The 21296-nt window shown below is 38.2% G+C and overlaps 1 long non-coding RNA gene across 2 annotated transcripts in view; it reads right to left on the bottom strand.

Moving 5' to 3' along the window:
- LOC139357905 (uncharacterized) overlaps positions 1–21296 on the bottom strand; it is a 203280-nt gene that overhangs the window by 6511 nt on the left and 175473 nt on the right. The window contains exon 6 of one of the 2 annotated variants that reach the window (XR_011611929.1): positions 18951–19187. The exons of the other annotated variant lie outside the window; for it this stretch is intronic. This is a non-coding gene — a long non-coding RNA (uncharacterized lncRNA). Of the gene's footprint in view, positions 1–18950; positions 19188–21296 lie in introns of those variants that run through there. 2 annotated transcript variants of the gene reach the window in all.

Genomic DNA, 21296 nt, shown 5'->3' with positions numbered 1-21296 from the left:
CTGGATTTATTTAGAAGTCTCCACCTTGGAGAACATAAATATAAATTTTGTCACAATATTCATTAATTTTATGCTGGTTTATCTCTCTGTTTTTTAAATGACAGCTTGGATTTCATATATTTCCAATTATATGCAGTTACTGAATTTGTTTGGTTCAGCTGAAAACTTTGGTCCCCTCTTTGTTCCAAGGTCCTTCTTAACCCCCAGTGCAAAGTAGGCATATGAGGTGGGAAAGAGGACGCGACTGCCCACAGTGAACCTCCACTTCATCACGTAAGCCATTTCCCACTGTTATTAGAAATGGGCACTGAGAGAAAATAAGATAAACAGGGTGGGCTTGTATAATTGGCCATATGATGGTGCAGGATGGTGGTTTCCACTGGTTAAATCGATTTCCATCTCCTGCCGGGGGCCCAAGGTGGTGAGCTCCATATGGATGCAAATGTTTTCTTAGGGTAATGTTCAGTATCACTCCAGCTTCCCCTTTCTTTGAGAATATTTTCAGAGAAGAGACACTACATCTTCTGTCAGCCCTGCCAAAAGCATGTACCCATAAATCTCAGGGTTTGAGGAAACCACTGCTTTCCTGAGCATCCATCCAGACTGTCCTATGGCCCAGGGCCCTTCTGTAACCTCCTTACTCCTTCATGTGGGCTCTCTGGAAACACTAGAGTCCTCTGCTCCATCCTTTGAGAGCCACAGGGACTGGGCACAGTATGCCACCAGCTTGTTAAACCCTTCCCTATGAGCTATTCAGTACAGGTTCCTTCAGAGCCATTTAGGTAAGGAGTAGATATCAGCATCCATCTCTATGCTCATGTTTACCACCAAACTTTAAGGATGCTCATGTCAGGCTCTATAAAGAGTCTTCTCACCCTCCTCACCACCTAACTGTTGCTGAGGCAGCACTGAGTAGGTGCAGGCCATTTATGCAGAAGCAATTGGTTAGAGGTTGTTGCCAATCTCTGTATCTGGCAGCACCCTAAACATTCATGCATACTTCTCTTGGAAACCCCTTCATTTGCTTTAGAGAATAGAGAGGTCTTTCACTACAGGACTGTAGTCCATATACAGGCAATGCCTCCTCACTTCTACACAACCTCACATCCCCCAACTCTCAGTCTTCTCCTTGTGTGGCCTGGGGAGGGGTGGCAGGGTGGTGGTTAATGGTACTGGACACACTCCTCACCTCTCAGTAAGTCCTACAAAGGAAGTATCTGGCAGATTGGCAGGGCAGTATTAGTGCCTTTTGTTTGGGGCTTTGTGCCTACAGTACAGGAGGTCCCCAAGACCACCCTCAGACTCAGTAATTCACTAGTGGGACTCACAGAACTCAGCAAAGCTGTTGTACTCATGGTTTTGGTTTATTACAGCAAAAAGATACAGAATGACATTAGAAACAGGAAAAGGCCTAGAGAGCAGGGTCCAGGAGAGTTCCAGGCACAAGCTTTCAGTTGTTCTCTTCTACTGAGCTGTGCTGACAGTGCTTACTTCTCCCAGCAATGGTGTGTGGCAATATACACAGACTACTGTCAACCAAGGAAGTTTACCAAAGCCTTGAAGTCCAAAGTTTTTATTGGGCATTGGTCAAGCAGGCACAGCTGACCTGAGTCTCCAGCCCTTGCAGAGGTAAACCTGGTATCCTCATTCCCAGCATAAATCACATTGCTAGCATAGACTATCTGGCATGACAAATGGCCCTGTAAATCAAGACACTCATACCAGGCAGGATATCCCAAGAGCTTAGAGTTTACCTCTAAGGAGCTGGAGGCAACGGCCAAATCTTTTGTTGGGCAAGGTTAATCCCTTACTGAACAATGCCTTAGCTGCAATCGTCAAATAGGAAAAGTTCCACTTGAAAGCCTGCTACATATAGAATTCTTACTGTAAGACTGTGGAGAAATTTGAAGACCTGCCATTGGAGAGTGTTACTTAGGATATTAAGAGGTTCTGCAGCCAAGCTAAGCCACTTTCTGTTTTAGATTCAAGTTTATCCTTACAATTTCATTGAAGGTAAAAAAGATTCTGTAGCTACTAAATAGTTCAAACTTGTGTATAAAAACTGGTGCAAAAAGAAAAACTTGGAGGGGTTACAATGCTGAGTGCTGCAGAAGCAAGAGTAGCAGAACACAGATGTCATGATACCATGCCTGTACTTTCACCACCACAGGACATTTGAGTGCTTCCTCATGAGAAAGATGGCACCTATCACGTGCCTAGCATTGAACGTGCTGATAAACGGATGCAAAGGCAAGCATAAGGTGTGGTTTTTGCATTTGGGGTGCTCTTGGAGTTACAAACCACAGAATAGACAATTAGAATAAGAAAGCACATATTTTAGTCAAATATTCCAAAAGAATTTAGAGAAAATAAACATCACCAAGGCATTGGTTTCTCAGAAGCAGTGATACTGTTGTCTGCTGCTCATATTCCTCTGCAAAGAGGCATAGCCATAAACTCTTTTCTCCACCATTCAAAACTGACAAATACACACAATCTTCTAATAACTAATTCTTTTCCTATTTAAGTCTCACTTAACCTCACATCTATTGTTAAGCTTTTTTATATTTTTCCTGTTCTTATACTTTCTGCATGTCTCTTACAATTTTATGACAATATTTATTATTACTTATTATTCCAATTATATTTATTTCAGCTGACATTTCTCATAGAAGTTATAAGAAACTATGCTTAGCTTATTTTGGACCATCTATCTTCTCAAAAAATATTAATTTTTCTCATCGTCCTTACTCAAAGGACTCAGTTCTGGAGCCTCAAAATCTTAATAGTCGAAGATGTAAAGGGAACTATTAATAAAGCAATGTACCAGTCATTGATGATCTATTTTTTTCCTGCAGCAAGTCAATATTCATTTATTCATCAAATATTCACTAATGGTCCATTCGATTTTGACTATTACTCTGAATTCTCGATATACAGCAGAAATGTGAATATTAATAAGTCACATAAAGTCTCTGCTCTCATGAGGCTTACCGTCTCATTGAAGGGGTCAGAAAATAAATGAGTAAACAAATAAATAAAATAATCTCAGATAAGAATATGTTCTAATGATGACCATAAAATAGAGTGACATAATAGAGAGCTGACTGAGAAATATGATAGCTAATATAGATCTGGCCTTCAGAGGAATATCTCACTTAGGAGGTGACATTGAACTTAATCCTAAATGATGAGAAACCTGGAATGGGGAAATCAAATCTGGGGACAGTGAAGTTAAAGCAAAAGAAATAGGAGATACAAGGCCTGTGATGGAAAAGAGCTGGTGGGTGTGAGAAACAGAAACATGGCTGGTGCATATAGAAAGCATTGAGCAAGGGAGAGAGAGCCGTAAGCTGAGTCACAAAAGTAGGCAGAGACCAGACAGTTAGGGTTTTGCAGACAATCATTAGAGTTTGGATTGTATCCTAAGTGCAAAGAGAAGTCACCAAAGAGCTATCTATGGCTGGGTGTGTGTGGCTCAAACCAGCACTTTGGGAGACTGAGGCAGAAGGATATCTTGATGCCAGGTGTTTGAAATCAACCTGAGCAACACAGCAAGACCCCCATTTCTACCATAATTTTTAAAATGAGTCATGTGTGGTGGTGAACATCTGTAATCCTAGTTACTCAGAAGGCTGAAAGTGGGAGGATTACTTGAGCCCATGAGTTTGAGATTGCAGTGAGCTATGATTGTTGCACTGCAGCCTGAGTGACAGAGCAAGACCCTGTCTCAAAAAGAAGAGGAAGAAGGACAAGGAGAAGGAGGAGAAGGAGGAGGAAGAGAAGGATGAGGAGGAGGAGGAGGAAGAGGAGGAGGAGGAGAAGAAGAAGGAGAAGGAGGAGAAGGAGAAGGAGAGGAGGAGGAAGAAGAAAGTTTTATACTACAAAGTTGCATTATTACTTTTTAATTCCTTGACTTCTCTGTAGAAAACAGATTGAATAGAGACAAATGTGAGAGCAGGTGGCCAGTTGGGGGTCTACAGCAATAATTTAGGTGGCTTGGGCTAGGTGATAGCAATGGAGATTCAGAGGCAAGTCAGTGTAATTATGGGGATAGAAAACAGAACTACCTGTATTCATTCATCTTCACACTGCTATAAAGATACTACCTGAGACTGGGTAATTTATAAACAAAAGAGGTTTAATAGGTTTAATTGATTCACATTTCTGCATGGCTGGGGAGGCCTCAGAAAACTTACAATCATAATGAAGGTGAAGGGGAAGCAACGCACATCTTACAGGGCAACAGGAGAGAGAGAGAGAGAGAGAGTAGGGGGAAGTGTCAGACACTAATCAAGCAACCAGATCTTGTCAGAACTCACTAACTATCATGAGAACAGCAAGGGGGACTCTGACCCTATGATCCAGTCACCTCTCACCAAGTTCCTCCCTCAACATGAGGGAATTACAATTTGAGATGAGACTTGAGTGGGAACACAGAGTCACACCATACCATTCTGCCCGTGGCCCCCCAAAATCTCAAGTCCTTTTCACATTTCAAAACCAATCATGCCTTCCCAATAGTCCCCCAAAGTCTTAACTCATTCCAGCATTAATGATAACCCAAATATCAACCCAAAAATGATGACTTTTGGGATGTTAACCCAAAAGTCAACATCCAAAGTGTCATCTGAGACAAGGCAAGTCCCTTCAGCCTATGAGCACGTAAAATAAAAAACAAGTTAGCTACTTCCAAGATACAAAGGGGGCACAGGCATTGTGTAAAAAGTTCCTGTTACAACAGGGAGAAACTGACCAAAACAAAGGAGCCAAAGACCCCATGAATATCTGAAACCCCAGCCAGGCAGTCATTAAATCTTAAAGCTCCAATAACTTCTTTAATTCCATGTCTCACATCCAGGCCATGCTAATGGAAGAGGTGGGCTCCCAAGGCCCTGGGCAACTCCACCCCTATAGCCCTACAGCTGCTTTCATGGGCTGGCATTGGGTGCTGCAACCTTTCCGGGCACACAGTGCAAGCTGTCAGTGGATCTGGGGCCTGAAGGATGGTGGTCCACTTCACACAGCTCCATTAGGCAGTGCCAAAGTGTGGATTCGGTGTGGGGGCTCCAGTCTAACATTTCCCTTCCACATTGCCCTAACAGAGGTTCATCATGAGGGCTCTGCCCCTGCAGCAGACTTCTGCCTGGACATCCAGGCATTTTTATACATCCTCTGAAATTTAGGCAGTGGTTTCTAAACCTCAATTCTTGCCTTCTGCACACCTGCAGGCCCAACACCATGTGGAACCTGCCAAAGCTTGAGACTTGCATACTCTGAAGCAATGGCCCAAGTTCCAAGTTGTCCCCTTTTAGCCACAGCAGGAGCTAGAGCAGCTGGAACACAGGGCATCAAGTCATGAGGCTGCACAGAGCAGCAGAGCCCAGGACCTTGCCCCCAAAACCATTCTTCTCTTTTAAGCCTCCAGGCCTGCGATGGGAGGGGCTGTCATGCAGGTCTCTGACATGACATGCCCTGGAGACATTTTCCCCATTATTTTGGCTATTAACATTCAGCATCTCTTATGCATATTTCTGCAGCTGGCTTGAATTCCTCCCCAGAAAATAGGTTTTTCTGTATTACCACATGATCAGACTGCAAATTTTCCAAACCTTTATGCTCTACTTCTCTTGTATACATAAGTTCCAATTTCAAACCATGTCTTTGTGAATGCATATAACTGAACACTTTCAGGAAAAGCAAGGTCATCTCTCAAATGTTTTCCTGCTTACAAATTTCTTCCACCAGATACCCTAAATTATCTCTCTCAAGTTCAACGTTCCACAGGTTTCTAGTGCAGGGGCAAAATGCTGCCAGTTTATTTGCTAAAGCATAACAAAAGTCATCATTGCTCCAATTTTCAATAAGTTTCTCATCTTCATCTGAGACCACCTCAGCCTGGACTTCATTGCCAATATGAATCAGGATTTTTGTCAAAACCATTCAACAAGTCTCTAGGAAGCTCCAAACTTTTCCACGTCTTCCTGTCGTCTTCTAAGCCCTCCAAACTGTTTTAACCTCTGCCTGTTACCCAGTTCCAAAGCTGCGTCCACATTTTTAGGTATCTTTTATAGCAGTGCCCCACTATTCCAATACCAATTCTCTGTATTACTCTGTTTTCACAGTATTATAAAGATACTACCTGAGGCTGGGTAATTTATAAGCAAAAGGTGTTTAACTGACTCACAGTTCCACATGACTAGGGATGCCTCAGAAAACTTACAATCATGGTGGAAATCATGGTGGAAGACAAGGCATGTCTTACATGGCGGCAGGAGAGAGAGAGAGAGAGAGAGAGAGAAGGGGGGAAGCACCAGACATTTATCAAACAACCAGATCTTGTGAGAACTCACTCACTGTCATGAGAACAGCAAAAGGGAAATACACTCCCATGATCCAGTCACTTCCCACCAGGTGCCTCCCTTGACATGTAGCAATTCGAGATGAATTTGGGGTGACACAGAACTAAAGCATATCAGATAGATTGAAGGAGGAGAGTAGAGAGAAACTGAAAATGACTCCTAGGTTTAGAGCTTGAACAAATGGGTAGATGCTAATGTCCTTCACTGAAATGGAGAAGCCTTGAGGAAAAAACAAGTTGGGTAGGAAGTGAAAGCAGGAAGGTTTTTATTTTTAATTTGACGGTTTCATTTGTTTTGTTTGTTGGTCATTATAAATATGAAACGCTAAAGAGATATCCAATGAAGACAAAAACAGTTACATGAGTTGAAACTGGAATCAAGACTGTAATCCCAGCACTTTGGGAGGCCGAGACGGGCGGATCACAGGTCAGGAGATAGAGACCATCCTGGCTAACCCGGTGAAACCCCGTCTCTACTAAAAAATACAAAAAAAAAAAAAAAAAAACTAGCCGGGCGAGGCGGCGGGCGCCTGTAGTCCCAGCTACTCGGGAGGCTGAGGCAGGAGAATGGCGTGAACCCGGGAAGCAGAGCTTGCAGTGAACTGAGATCCGGCCACTGCACTCCAGCCTGGGCGACAGAGTGAGACTCCGTCTCAAAAAAAAAAAAAAAAAAAAAAAAACCCGAAAGAAATTGGAATGAAGAGAAGAAATATAAATTAGAGCACTGTCAACATCATAAAAATTATACTTAATGCTATGAGACTGGTGAAGTTCACCTAATTTTTTTATAAATAAAGTAAACCATAAGTTGTTTTTATGTTAGTGGCAGTAGATCTTTCATCCATATATTCTGATTCCATCAAAGAGTTTCTTGAGGTAATTGGTCCATAATCATAAGACAACTTTCTGGGGTTAAAAGTGTAATGGAGGCCATTTACCAGAGCAAAGGTTCTGGTGGATATTTGCATCAAAGCTGTGATTTTGGCTTCATGAACATTACCCTCTAGTCAATCAACAGTGCTAAATGCAGACAAATTTCTTAAGGGAAGTATTTTTTCTTTTTAGCTTTTAAATAACAGAAACCAACAGAAGAGCAATTATCATTAAATAGGGTTTTCAAATAAGCAAAAACAAGAAAGTACTGATTTCTGAATTTATAGAGGGACCCTGTTGCTTTTAAATAGAAGTGACATAATTTTTAATAAACTACAAATGCTCCTCAAATCTTGATCACAAGATCTAGACTTACTTTACTCTATTTTAATTCTTTGCTTATTCCTTTAAATTATAGATGACATTACAGTGAGAAAAAGCAATAGAATTGGACCACTGCAGACTAACCTGAACTAAAATGATTTGAGACTTTATAACAGGCAAAAATGAAACATTAGCAAAATTGCCACATTTTAACTCTAGCTGCCCTGAATTTTATTCTTGAGTCTTTGACCATTAAAGCAATGCTTGTCAATCTCTCTTCACTGATGATATGATTCTATACAAAGAAAATCCTAAAGACTCCTTCAAAGGCTCCTGGAAGTGATAAATGATTTCAGTAAAGTTTCAGTATACAAAATCAATGTACAAAACTCAGTAGCATTTCTTTACACCAATAACATTCAAGCTAAAGGCCAAATCAAGAATATAATCCCATTTACAGTAGCCACACCAAAAATAATAATAATACCTGGGAATATATCTAAGCAAGGAGTTAAAAGGCCCCTACAAGGAAAACTACAAAACAACACTGAAAAAAATCATAGATGACATAAACAAATGGAAAAATATTCCATGCTCATGGATTGGAAGAATCAACATGATTAAAAAGGCCATACTGCCCAAAGTCATCTACAGATTCAACACTATTCCTATCAAACTACCAGCATCATTGTTCACAGAATTAGAAAAAACTATTATAAAATTCCTATGGAACCAAAAATGAGCCCAAATTGCCAAAGCAATCCTAAGCAAAAAAGAACAAAGCCAGAGGCATATATTACCCACTTAACACAATAGCATAAAGCTACTGTAACCAAAACAGCATGGTACTGATACAACAACAGATACACAGATTAAGAGAACAGGTTAGAGAACCCAGAAATAAACTGCATTTCTACAACCATCTGATCTTTGACAAAGTCAACAAAAATAAGCAATGGGGACAAGACTTCCTATTCAATAAGTGGTGCTGGGATAGCTGTCTAGCTATATGCAGAAATATGAAAGTGGACTCCTACCTTTCACCATACACAAAAATTAACTCAAGATGGATTAAAGATTAAATGTAAGACCTCAAACTTTAAGAATCCTAGAAGAAAACCTAGGAAACACCATTCTGGACATTGGCCTTGGAAAAGAATTTATTACTTAAGTCCTCAAAACCAATTGCAACAAAAACAAAAATTGGCAAGCGCAACCTAATTAAGTGAAACAGCTTCTGCACAGCAAAAGAAACTATCAACAACTTACAGAATAAGAGAAAATATTCATAACCTATGCATCTGACAATAGACTAATATCCAAGATCTATAAAGAACCCAAACTAAAATAACCTTATTAAAAAATGAATTAAGACATGAACAGACACTTCTCAAAAGAAGACATACAAGCAGTCAACAAACATGAGAAACAAACATGAAAAACAAACATGAAAAAAGGTCATCATTAATCATCAGAAAAATGCAAATCAAAACCACAATGAGATATTATCTCACACCAGTCAGAATGGCTACTATTCTGACTAAATCTAAAATGAAGTTGAAATTATAAGAAATAAAATACAATAATTTCTGTGTCTCAAAGCAAAACTGAGCTTTATAGATTAGTCCTGAGATGTGAAAAGGGCATATAAGTAGCAGTTGTCTTCTACTCTCAAATTTATAACCAACTGGGAGATAGAAACAGAAATGAGTAAATAACAGGTATATTGCTTTAAAAATTCCACCACACTTAAATGGCGGCAAGGGAAACGGTAGCGCTCCTTACAATGATAAGGAAAGTAGTATGTACAGAGGGAGGGTGTAATCAAACCAAAATGTAATTAAGTATGCACTGAAAAGTTCAAAATCGTATTTAAGATTAAAGGCTGTGATGTAAGGTTAGAGATGTAATATGTTTAGAAACATAAAAATTGATACAGCCACCACATTTTGCCAACAAGACTGTGCACTGTATACTTCAGAGAGTATAATTCACACAGAATAGGATGGGAGTGACAAATATAAATATAAGTATGGGTATGGATATTCCTAAAAAATATCCTGAAGACATGACACCTCAAGAGAGACATGCCTAACTCTTTCTAGAGAGGTTAAATAAATATTCATAGGGGAGGTCAAATTTGTGCTGATTTTTGAAAAATGGATGGATGTTTTCTAGAGTAAAAAAACCAAAGGGTTAACAGCTTTCAGAAAAAAAAAGCCATGAAATGAACAAAGTGATAGAGAAATGAGAGAACACGAGGTTAATAGTCAGTAAACCATAAATTTTGCAATGTCTTCAGAGTAGTTTGGAAAAGACGGGACAGAGGTTTAAAAAAAAATGAAAAGCTGAATAGTTAAGATCTGGTTTACAGGGTACCTTGTGTGTGATATGCTAATGGTAAAAAAAAATTATCCACATGAAGGGGAAAAACGATGACATGATTTTAACCAACACGTAAACTGAAGGACATCACAAGCAGGATATGCTGGTTTAAGTTAACCTATTAAACAAGGAAGAAAAGGCTTCCCTTATTGAACATCTAAGCCTGTCTTCTGTCTAAGCCTGCAACCTACATAATCCTAAAAGAACAAAGATCACAGAGTGAATGGAGTCTTTAAGGTCATCCAGCTTAACACTAACCCAACCCCATGTTGCAACCTCGTGTATAGCACACTTCCACTGACATATATACACAAAGGAAAAAAATCAACATTTATCCTTTAGAGTTAATTAAGGTTTTGGGGGTTTTTTTCACATAATTTTTACTTTTCTTATCTTGTAGACATAATTGGACATATGGGAAAGACAGTTGCTAGGCATAAATATGTGAGGGAGGTGAGAATTTTCTCCCAACCCACCTGGTCTGTGCAGGCTTCCTGCATGAGATAGAAAGAAGATTTATGAATGAGGGCAGAAAGGTGGCGTGGAAGATAGGAGGATGGAAATAGTCAGGTTTATCACACACTAAAGAACAAAATGGAATAAAAATGCCTTGCTTTAACACCTTAATATTTTCCAAGGTGATTGGCCTATATAATTTTATTTGACCCTCACGTTCACCTTATATAGGCCTCTTTCCTCATTTATTGTTTAATTCATTCATTAATGAATATTTATAGAGTGACTAATATATGCCCAGAAATAAGCCAGGCAGCAAAGAAGAAACAGTAACAAGACAAACATGTTTCTGCCACGGGAAGCTTAGATACTAGAGGGGAAATGATATGCAAGATAGGTTAAAGGGTCAATAAATCACTATAGCACAATCGTTTTGGCCAGGCGCAGTGGCTCATGCCTGTAATCCCAGCACTCTGGGAGGCCAAGGCGGGTGGATCACCTGAGGCCAGGAGTTTGAGACCAGGCTGCCCAATATGATGAAACCCCATCTCTACTAAAAATATAAAAATTGGCCGAGCGTGGTGGCATGCACCTATAATCCCAGCTACCTGGTTGGCTGAGACAGGAGAATCACTGGAACCTGGGAGGCGGAAGTTGCAGTGAGCTGAGATTGCACCACTGCACTCCGACCTGAGCAACAAGAGTAAAACTCAATCTCAAAATAAAAAAAAAAAAAAAAAGTTATCATTTTTCCATGAGGAAAAATAAATTGCTGAGACAGAGAATAATGGAATTGGGATGAAAAGTACATTTTATTTCAGATATGGCAGCTAGAAACACCCTTCTGAGGAGATTTGCTTAAGCTGAAATCCAAAGGAAAAGGAAAAACAATTACGAAATAAGTGACAGAAGAAATTCCAAGCCAACAGAACATGACAGGGTTCTGAGGTAGGAAATAATTTAGCATGATCTAGGAAGTAAACACAGATCATCATTCCTAGAGCATTACTGGATCTGGGAAGACAATGGTGTGACATTCAGTGGGAGAGCTAAATAGTGTTGATCCATTAATTGACCATGTTCAACAGTTTGAGTGAATCTCAGTGCAATGGAAGCCAATGGAAATTCTTCAGCAAGACAGTGACATGGATTTACTGAAGGCTTAGATTCACATATATGGTACCTAGGTTTTGATCTGAGAACAGGGAAAATGATATTGCCATTTATTAAGAAGAGACATTACAAAGTTATGGCACTGTTGAAAATGAGAGACAAGGGTTTAGTTTCGTGGATTTACTTTTAGAGTTTAATGTTCCTGTTACATTAAAGATATCTCTAAGACATTCAAGTCGAGATGAAAAAGCAGAAAGCTGACTCTGTAAACCTAAAATTTCTGCTGATCATTTTGAATTTATAAACACAAATATGACAGATAAATGCAAGGAAGGGGAAAATCACCTAGTGAGAAAATATCACTTAAGAAAAGGGACCAGAATGGAACTCTAAATCACTTCCACATCTGGAGATCATTGGGAAAAGACGAGCTAACAAAGGAGCATGGAAAGAATAGTCAGTGAAATGGAAAGAAAAGCATAAGGCGGAGTCGTAACTGAAGCTAAGAGAAGAGAGTGAATCGACGAGAATATGGTTAACTGTTGTGAATTCTAGAAAAGATGGAGCAAAGTGAGGAAAGAAACATGTCTGTTGAATTTAGCAGTTAAAAAAAATTAGAATGATCCCATAGAGAAAAGAGAAAGAATGGACTTTAAACAAGATAAGAGGGTAAAGAAAAGAAAAAAGTAATGTTATGAAGGTTTATAGGGTTTCTGGTGGGAAAATATGAGAGTTTGCTTCTTATGACTTCTACTTTCTCCACTAAGTTTGAGGCAAGGTCTCCAGTTGAATGTGAGAGTAGAAAAGAGCTTTTGGAGGTTTTAGTAGATAGATACTCCCAAATTGAGAATTGAGATGATTAGAGTGAAGCCTTAACCATGTGATTTTTCCCCAGCAATGTTTAATTTGCACAAGTGCTGACATGAAGAATATATAGAGAAAGTAATGTTTATTCAAGGTTTGAGTTTTTCCCAAGAAATAAGAAGAAAAATAAGAAATAGAAGGGAAAGGATACAATAAAACTGTGATTAGTTGCAAGAGAATGATTCTAATAGTGGAATTTGATCTGAGCAAGGAGAAAAATGAATTCAGGAGAGTATGGATAGACAGTAGAAAATGGCTGAACTAAAGGATGAGAGATCTTGCAAATCACAAAGAGAGTAGAGGAGAGATTTAGGAGTACAGAGTAGAGGGACGGGGGAAGGTAAAGAACAGCATCAGAATGAGGTTCAGAATGATGATGGATGACTGAAGTGACCTGTGTCCTGGCAGTGAATGACCAAGGTAAGCACTGATGTGACACATGGCAGAGTTGGTCTAATTTCTCCTTAAGGACATATTGTTAGGGATGGAATGCTTCTTTGGTGGTGTAGCAGACAACAAACAGCAACTCCCTGATGTGTGGTGAGAGCCAACAGGGCACAAGGGCAAATGAGGAAGTCAAGTCTTAAAACAGTTCCATGATGGTGTCAAGATTGTGTGGCCAAGTAAATGAGAGAACCAGTACTAATTTGAACATCATCTAATCCTAATCAGCTACTTTTCCCACCATCCTAAACTTTGCTGAGAAAAGTGCAGCCAGCCCTGAACATGAAAGGGAGATAAAGGAAGTGAAGTGTGCATAGGTTTTCTTAATGAGAATGGCAATATATTTAGAACCTAAATGGGGAAGATTTTGTTCTCTTTAATGTACCATTTTTATTTTTGAAGTTTAACTGTCAACAATCCATTTTGCAAAAAGAGAAACTGAGGCATAGAACATAAAATAATTTGCAATCCATTGTTCAGCAAATTAGTTTCAGAAGCAGGAATAATGATTGCTTCTTAGGCCTATATCATAAGTACTTACTCCCAAATAAAGTGGGCTAAATAAAAGGCAAGGAAAATTAGTTTTGCTCTCTGTACCCTTGCCTGGTAATGAAATATCCAATTAAAAGAAATTATGAGCCTTTAAGGATGATTGCTCTTGCACAAAGTGAACTGAAATGGAAATTCATAACCACAATCCCATATCCATCATATGAGACTATTAATTGGAACAATTTTCATAAAAGCTTAGGTTGAACACTCTCATTAGGAAGGCATACCTTGTGAAGCAATACCCAGCTTCAAGTCTGGAAAATGTTCCAGGGCTCTCTGCCCTTTGAGCCACAGGATTCAGAATTGCTTTAGAGATGTCATTTATAGCAGTGCTTACTGCTGTAAACAGCTGAGAGCTTGTCCAGGACTTGTTATGTAACATTTCTGGGATTTTGCCTCATAAATATAAAACTTTTTAAAGCCTTCAAGAAAGGAAATTAGGTGACGGTGCCCTTTATTTGTGTACATGTAATTTTCTGTAACAAATATTATGTATATATCATATGTATCTACATATATATATATGATGTCTGACACATTATTAGGGGATTAATAGATGTCCAATTTCAGTTACCTAAATTTTTGAAGTAAATTTTGAGCTTCTGATCCTCAAAGTCTTCTTATAGCATACCCACAAAATATTTCTGAATCAAGGCTTACTAACTTAAACGTATTCACAAATATGCCATGAAATTTCATTTGGCAGCTCTAATATTTGTCTTCAATTCAGTGAATATTTAATCTCTGTTTTTCTGTCTAATGCATAAGGAAATTCAGAGTAGGAGCGAGTCCTTAAGCTCACTGAATACAAAGTGACATTTAATTTTTTTCTCTCCTTTTCCTATGTACCTTTCCACACAGAAATATTGTTTAATAATTAATGATTTATCCAGACTATTATGTTATTCTCCAGGATTTTAATGTATTCTCATACAGCCAGTTCTGACAAAGGGATAGAGTGCAAATTTGAGTCTAAGTCTGTGTATGCTTGATGGGTTTTGGCTCCTGTTGAGAAATATGTTTCAGTATTTGCATACCAAAAATAAAAATGAACAGCTACACGAAAGGATGACGAAAATTAACCACCACCTTTGGCACCAATCAGAGAATCTGATATAGCTGTAACAATAATAATAATAGTAGTAGTTAATATCTCTTGAGTTCCCATTATGTTTCAGGAGTTCTTAGCTCTTATGCATATTAACTCCTTAAAAATATCCCCACACTCCCATAAGGATGCAGCATCTTTAGGGTATTCTTAGGCAACCTACAAACTTTAAAATAGTTTCTGGCACCCCTTAAGCCAATAGGCAAATCATTATAGAATTTGTTAGTTCTATACTAACATTATTATAAGAGCATGAGTTTGTATGTTGAAATTAGCATTGTGCAGGCAACTGCTAACCCCAACATAGGGAGTAGGAAAAATTACATTTTGCTCCAGATACAATAGATTTAATTCAAGGAAATGCTCTACTAAGAAATTACGTAGCAAGCAATTTTAAAATGATCCACGACATTTGCTGAACCATTAATATGCAATTGAATAACAGGAGTCTTATGTAAACATCACGGAAGCTGCAGTCTTGAGGGCATCACCATGATAAATGTGGACTTAGGAATTGGGTGAGACGATTTCTGCTCTGGACTCTATTTATACACCTTTCTATCTTAATTATCACCAGCTATACGAATAGTTGAGTCCAGTAGTCACTTCTGAGAATTAACAACCAGGCAACACGAAAAGGATAGAAGCATCCTAAAATTCCTCCCCGGAAAGAGTAATCTATGAGAAAGTAACTAAATTCAATCCATTTGACCTAGCATAAATAATAGAAGAACATAGAATGCAAATCTGGAAACAAAAATAGAGTTAGAAAAACACTTTGAAATGGCGCTGAGACTGAGTGATGTTTTTCCTTATCTCTTTATAGAAAAAAAAAAAAGTGTTAAGTCCCAGCAAGGGCCCACGGGTGAGAGGGTCGGTGTGAGTGGAGGATCTTCATCGATGAAGGGGTCAAGGAAATTGTATGAGAAAATTTTCTGAAGCCAAGTGGAACGAAATGATCCTCTGGCCATACTGGGTGAGATACAGTTCTCACAGTGGGAGCTTGTGGGTTGCCATAGAGACCTATTGCCTTGTGGAAGGTGGTGATTTAACATAAAGGATTAACCACAAAGAAATGGTGTTGTCAATTACTGTGAAATTGAACAACATCATATTAGAAAAGATATATGTATCCACTTTAGAGATTTGAACTTGACTCATAAAATTTATAAAATCAAGCAACAAAAATATTCTATATCCTTACTTATTTGTAGAACACTGACTCTCCTAATGATTGCTTTAGGATTACCCCTCGCCAACCCAGCTTAGGAAGGAAGGTGTCCCTGGACCTGAGGAAAGAAGAAAACTATGAAAAATTGTATACTACCCATGTAAAAAGCAGGCAAAGTAAAAGCCAAATTTTCAGAGAATTGCTAACATCAGGGACTCTGCAAGTATAAAATTTTCTCTAAATATTCATATAATTTAATTTTCTTCTTTAAATTGGGGTTAGAATATCGAGGATGAAGATTCTGTCCTTTGAAAAGAAGACTACAAATGAAATTTTATGATTGTGTTCAGCCAAATACAAAAATATGTGTTTAGGAGTTACTTCGATGGCTTATTTGCTTACAAATTTAGATGTCTCTTTCAATAGTAGAAGCAGTGATTGGGTTAAACAAATAATGGCTGGAAGTATTCACAAGAAACTTTGGTGTTTGGGAGCTGGGGAGTCCTAACCAGGAATCCACATTATTTTAATTATTACAATAATATATTGCCTGTGGGGAAAAAAGGTTAAAGAAAACTGAGAATTAAAAAAAAAAAAAATCCAGAAATTTTTGTTCTGTATCTACACTGGTATTGGCATTAATGTCTTAAATATATGTGCATTCCTACAGCACACACACAAACATATACAAATATAAATATATACACACACTAATATATACACATGCAGTGTTAGATGTGCCCTTTTCTATGTGCTTTTCAAATACCATATGTTTTACTAAAGATCTCACTAAAAAAAGAAAACTTGGTGACTGAATATAAATTGCTATTAGAAGTTCAATATTCAGGAAAATAACGGTTTCTGGCTAGTAATTAGATATGTGAACAAATGACACAGACACAAGGACTTTGGAAGATGATGACAACCATCTATCTTACTTTGCCAACTTGGTTTATCAAATGTTTTCAAATGTCTTTTTAAAATATTTTTTACATCTCTGAATTCAAGCCTGCTAAAATGTGATTTTTTTCTTTTTTCTTCCAACGTTTCCCAGCCTTATGTCATTGGCTTATGTCAATTGGTCCCTGGTGAACCCGAGGGACCAATTCTGTCCAAGAGTTTATTCTGTTTTTTTTGTTTCTGCCTCTTCAAGTTGGTATTCTACCAGTGAATCCCATGGAGTTCGATGACTTCTAGGTCCTCTTGATGCAATGTCTGAGGCATGCCTCCAACTCTGGTCTAGCAGCCAAAGAGAGAAAGAAGAGGTCAGCCCCACTGCACCCTCTTCTACAGCTACCCCACATTGTGATGATTGGTTTCCCAATGCAACTGAAACTGCCTCTTCAATGTACCCATCATGGCAGATTTAAAATGGCTACAACTTGTTTGCTACTTCTCTCCTAGAGGCACAATCAAATTCTCCCCTCCCCCTTAACTCTGGCTCGCCTTGGTTACTTGGTTGATCAACAGAATGCTGCAAAAGTGATGTTTTGAGACTTCCAAGACAAGGTCATTAAAAGTCTTGCAGCTCCTGTTTGGGTTCTCTGGATGCTTGCTCTCAGAAGAGCCAATAGTTAAATAAAAGGTCCAGCCATTCTACGGCTGTCATACTGCAAGGAAGTCCAGGTAGCTACATGGAGAAGACATATGGAGACAGAGTGATGTCAGCTATCCTAGCATCGGTGTTGGATACACGAGTGAGGATACCGCCTTGGACATTCCAGTCGCATCAGTTACGAGGGAGAGAATTTGGACCCATTTATATGGCCCTCATGGAGCTGTCTCAGCTACCTCCAGCTACCCTCATCTAATTTTGGAACAGAGACAAGCCATCTCTCTTGTAAGCTGCCCAAATTTCTGATCCACAAATTAATGAGCATAATAAAATGACATTTTTACTCCAGTAAGTTTTAAGGCTAGTTTGTTACACAGCAATAGATAACTGGAATGAATCCATATGCCCACACACAAATACACACACACACACACACACACACACGCGCGCGTAGTGATTTCCCAAGGCATGTCTATGATTATCATTCAGAATGTGCCTTGTTCTCCTATTAATTCTAACACATATTTTCCCCCAAACAATACAGTATCAGAAGACGTTTAAATGTCTATAATCTATAATTATCTTTTTGTATAAGTGATATTTTTTCTTACCTACTCAACAGGAAATAAACAGCCTTCCGACAAATGACAAAAGAGGAGCAACATTTCCAACTGACATAAATCCTTCAACTGCAAGAACTTGAGGGCTGAGATGGATGAGAGCTGTAGGATGGTGGAACTTCTGCTAGCAGAGATCTAAATTGGGTGGGGGGATTGGGAATCTAAATTTTTCAAAGCCACAACTAAATTGTCAAAGCATAATAGGTGGTTTGAGACCTAGCTATTTCCTGGTATTTTCTCTTTGCTTAGAGTAGAGCAAAAGAAAAAAAAATCTACTTTTTTTGACCTGTTTGCCCAGTAAGTGGGTGTTTCTTCTCTAGCCAGTCAAGGCAGCAGTTAAATGCTTTCAAAAAGTCACACGGAGGATTATGCTCATTTAAAGCACAGTAAAGCAGCACTGCATATTGGAAATTGAAGACTAATTGTTACATACATTTTCAGTGACTGTTTAAAATTGGCTTTGCTCTATGTTTTAGCAAAAAGTACAAAACAATAGAAGAAATAATGCAATTAAATTTGGAGTTTTGAATAGTGTAATATTTAATTCCTCTTTTATGCTCCTTTAAGGGATTTCTTTGCTCATGTTCATTTACAAAGTAGAAAAATTTTTATTACTAAATATATGTTCTTAGAGGAAAGCATACAGGTGCCTTAAAATCTGAGGGTTGGAATTTCAGTATAGTATGCAACCTATATGACTACAGGTACATAAACTGCAATGGATTTGATAAAGAAAGGCTAAATAATAGTCAGGTTGTAATTCTGGTGTTTCATTATGCTCGGCCAATATATCTGAGATTATGTCATGCTTCACTAGGAACTCTCCACTGCAATTTTGGGTGACATCTAAATGTAACAAGAGTGTAAAGCTCGCCGATAGATATCCTGGCTCAGCACACAATTTCCGGTCAAGATTGCAGCTGCACTTGTGATCTTCTCTGAAGGACAAGGATTTCCAAACTGGGTTTTAACTAAATTTTGTGCTTTGATCCTAAGTGATGTGAGTGATAGCATTAAAACAAATGAGTTTCTACAAACTGTGAACTTATTCTGATTGATTCAGTGCATTAAATATCTATGCATACTTTTTTTTTTGCATTTTATTTGGTTCCAATTTCAATTTATTGTCTATAGGTAACCACCACAAACTTGTAGCAGCTTGAAACAACCATTTTACTTTGGTCAGTTTTGTGGCTAAGGAACTCAGGAGTGGCTCTTCTGGGTAGATGATGTCCAATTCATATGACATCCATTGAGGCAACTGGGGCTGGAGGATCCCCTTCCAGTCTAGCATTTTCATGCATGTTTCTGGAGCCTTGAACTCAGCCTCAGAAGTTCCAGAATAGCCTTTCCATCATGTCCTATTAATCAAGCAAATCACAAAGTTTAGCCCAGATTCAAGGGGAAGACAAGTTGATTCCACTTCTTAATAGAAACGTATGTAGCAAAGAATTTGCAATCATCTTTAAGGTACCAAAGTTATATTTTATATTTACCATTTTATCTTTCAAAATATTTATGAGTGCTAAATTGAGACAAGGGTATCTTTCCCAAAATCTGCCAAAAAACACTGAAGTTGTGCTAGAAATTTATCTATGAACATTCAATGTCCACAAACAATTCATCTATCATTGATCTGATGTGAACTGTTGTTTAATTCCAAAGAGGAACCATTTCAGGGTCTCTTGCATAATCTCTGGCTGTTACCCTTTATGGCCCATTCTGCTTACTAAAATCTTCCACAGAAGAAAATTTGTCTGTGTGTTTCTGAGATATAGATTTTAACCTTTGCAGGAATCTTTTCTTCAAAGGACCAGAAACCTGGGAAAAGAAAGTAGTACTTAATCCCAAAACATAGGGAAAAAATTACTATGTTCAGGAATATACTAGGACTACTAAATGCAGTTTGTCTTTAAAAGAATAAAATGAAGAATGTTGAAAAACCCTGTAATAAGATTTCCAGAGGTGAAATGGGGATGTTCAGTAACAGAACATCAAATCACAGAGGGATGAGAGATGCCACCTGTTAGATAAGGAAAAAAAAAAAGTAGGATGCAATTGCAGGATTCCAATGAGAGGGCTTGGTTTGTACAAGTCTTGAACTATCTGAAAGAAGAATGAGAGCAGGATTTTGGCAATTCCTCAAAGCTCATCTTTTCCTCCAGGATATTTTTGGTGTTCCTTGTGTTTTTGGAACCTTTATGTTTCTTTGGGGAAAGGTTGAGTGTTTGGGGTTTTTTTTATTTTGGGGGACTGCTTGTGCTACTGTGTTTGCCGGATGCTACATGAACACAAACACCAATTGAATCCTGAGACACTTTGCAAGGTTTATTAAACATTAATTCGTAATCTCCTGACAGCCCACCTCTGTTCCGGACATACCCTAGGATTCACTTATACATTAATTCTCATTGAAAACCACATTAGTCTTTCCTGAACACAACAATAGATTGGGGAATCTAATGTGTTTATAATTTAATGGACTTGAATATAAAGAGAAATTGTCTGAAAGGTTGTAGCCAAGTCAGAGGGCATATTCCCAGAGAGAAGGAAGAAACACAAAATGAGAACAATGCTAATCTTAAATCCAACTCCTTAACCACAGTATAGTGGTTATAGAGGAAGTGAACTCACATAAAATGGAACTAACTCAAAGAAACATAAGGGTTCCGTGCCTGCATGTTTTTCTGCTAGGTTTCTATTCAGATGTATGTGATAGAATAAGCATACCAAATTTAAAGATGGACACTTTATCTTCTGAGAGTGTGTGAGGAAATCAGTGACTACACTAAGGCACCCATCTGAAAACATAATGAAAAGCAACACAAAAGTGAAACATAGATCTGTTCCAACTCCATGACTCACAGCAACCATAAGAAATTGACTACAATGACTTAGCCACATGCATGTTGGAGAAAGACACTTGTATCAGGTTATGAAGGGATCCATGAACTTTACAACGTAATAAATGAAATGATGAATTGTGATCAAATATTAAAAATTCTATGTGTCTTGAGAGACAGGGCCTTGGAAGATTTGAGCAAATAAAGGTGGACTTAGATTTGAAGCCTCAGAATTCCTCCTTCAGAATGGACTTTGCAGCAGTATGGGCTCTTCTGTTAAAATAACTTTCTTTTGAGCTTAGAACATTTGAATATGAAAAGAAATAAGTTATCCAGTGACTCCATTCCAGATTCCAGCATACATAATGCATTTCATATATTACAAAATTGCTAATTTGGTAGTCACAAGTGAAAATGGATTTGAAAGACACATTTAGTTCCTCTGGCTAAAGATAATTATGTAAGCCTCTGAGTTTAATGTCCCCAAAAAAAGGGCATTTTTAAAAAAGAGGAATAGAAACAGAAAATCATCTGTATTATCCTTGGAAAATAGAGAGAGACCCATACATTCCCAAGAAACTTCAGAAAATTTCTATAAAAATAAATAAACATAAAAAAAGACTAAAG

Source organism: Macaca nemestrina, chromosome 13 (assembly GCF_043159975.1).
Source record: "Macaca nemestrina isolate mMacNem1 chromosome 13, mMacNem.hap1, whole genome shotgun sequence".
NCBI lineage: Eukaryota > Metazoa > Chordata > Mammalia > Primates > Cercopithecidae > Macaca > Macaca nemestrina.
Note: the sequence above shows the minus strand (reverse complement) of the source record. Positions and strands in the feature narration are given on the sequence as shown.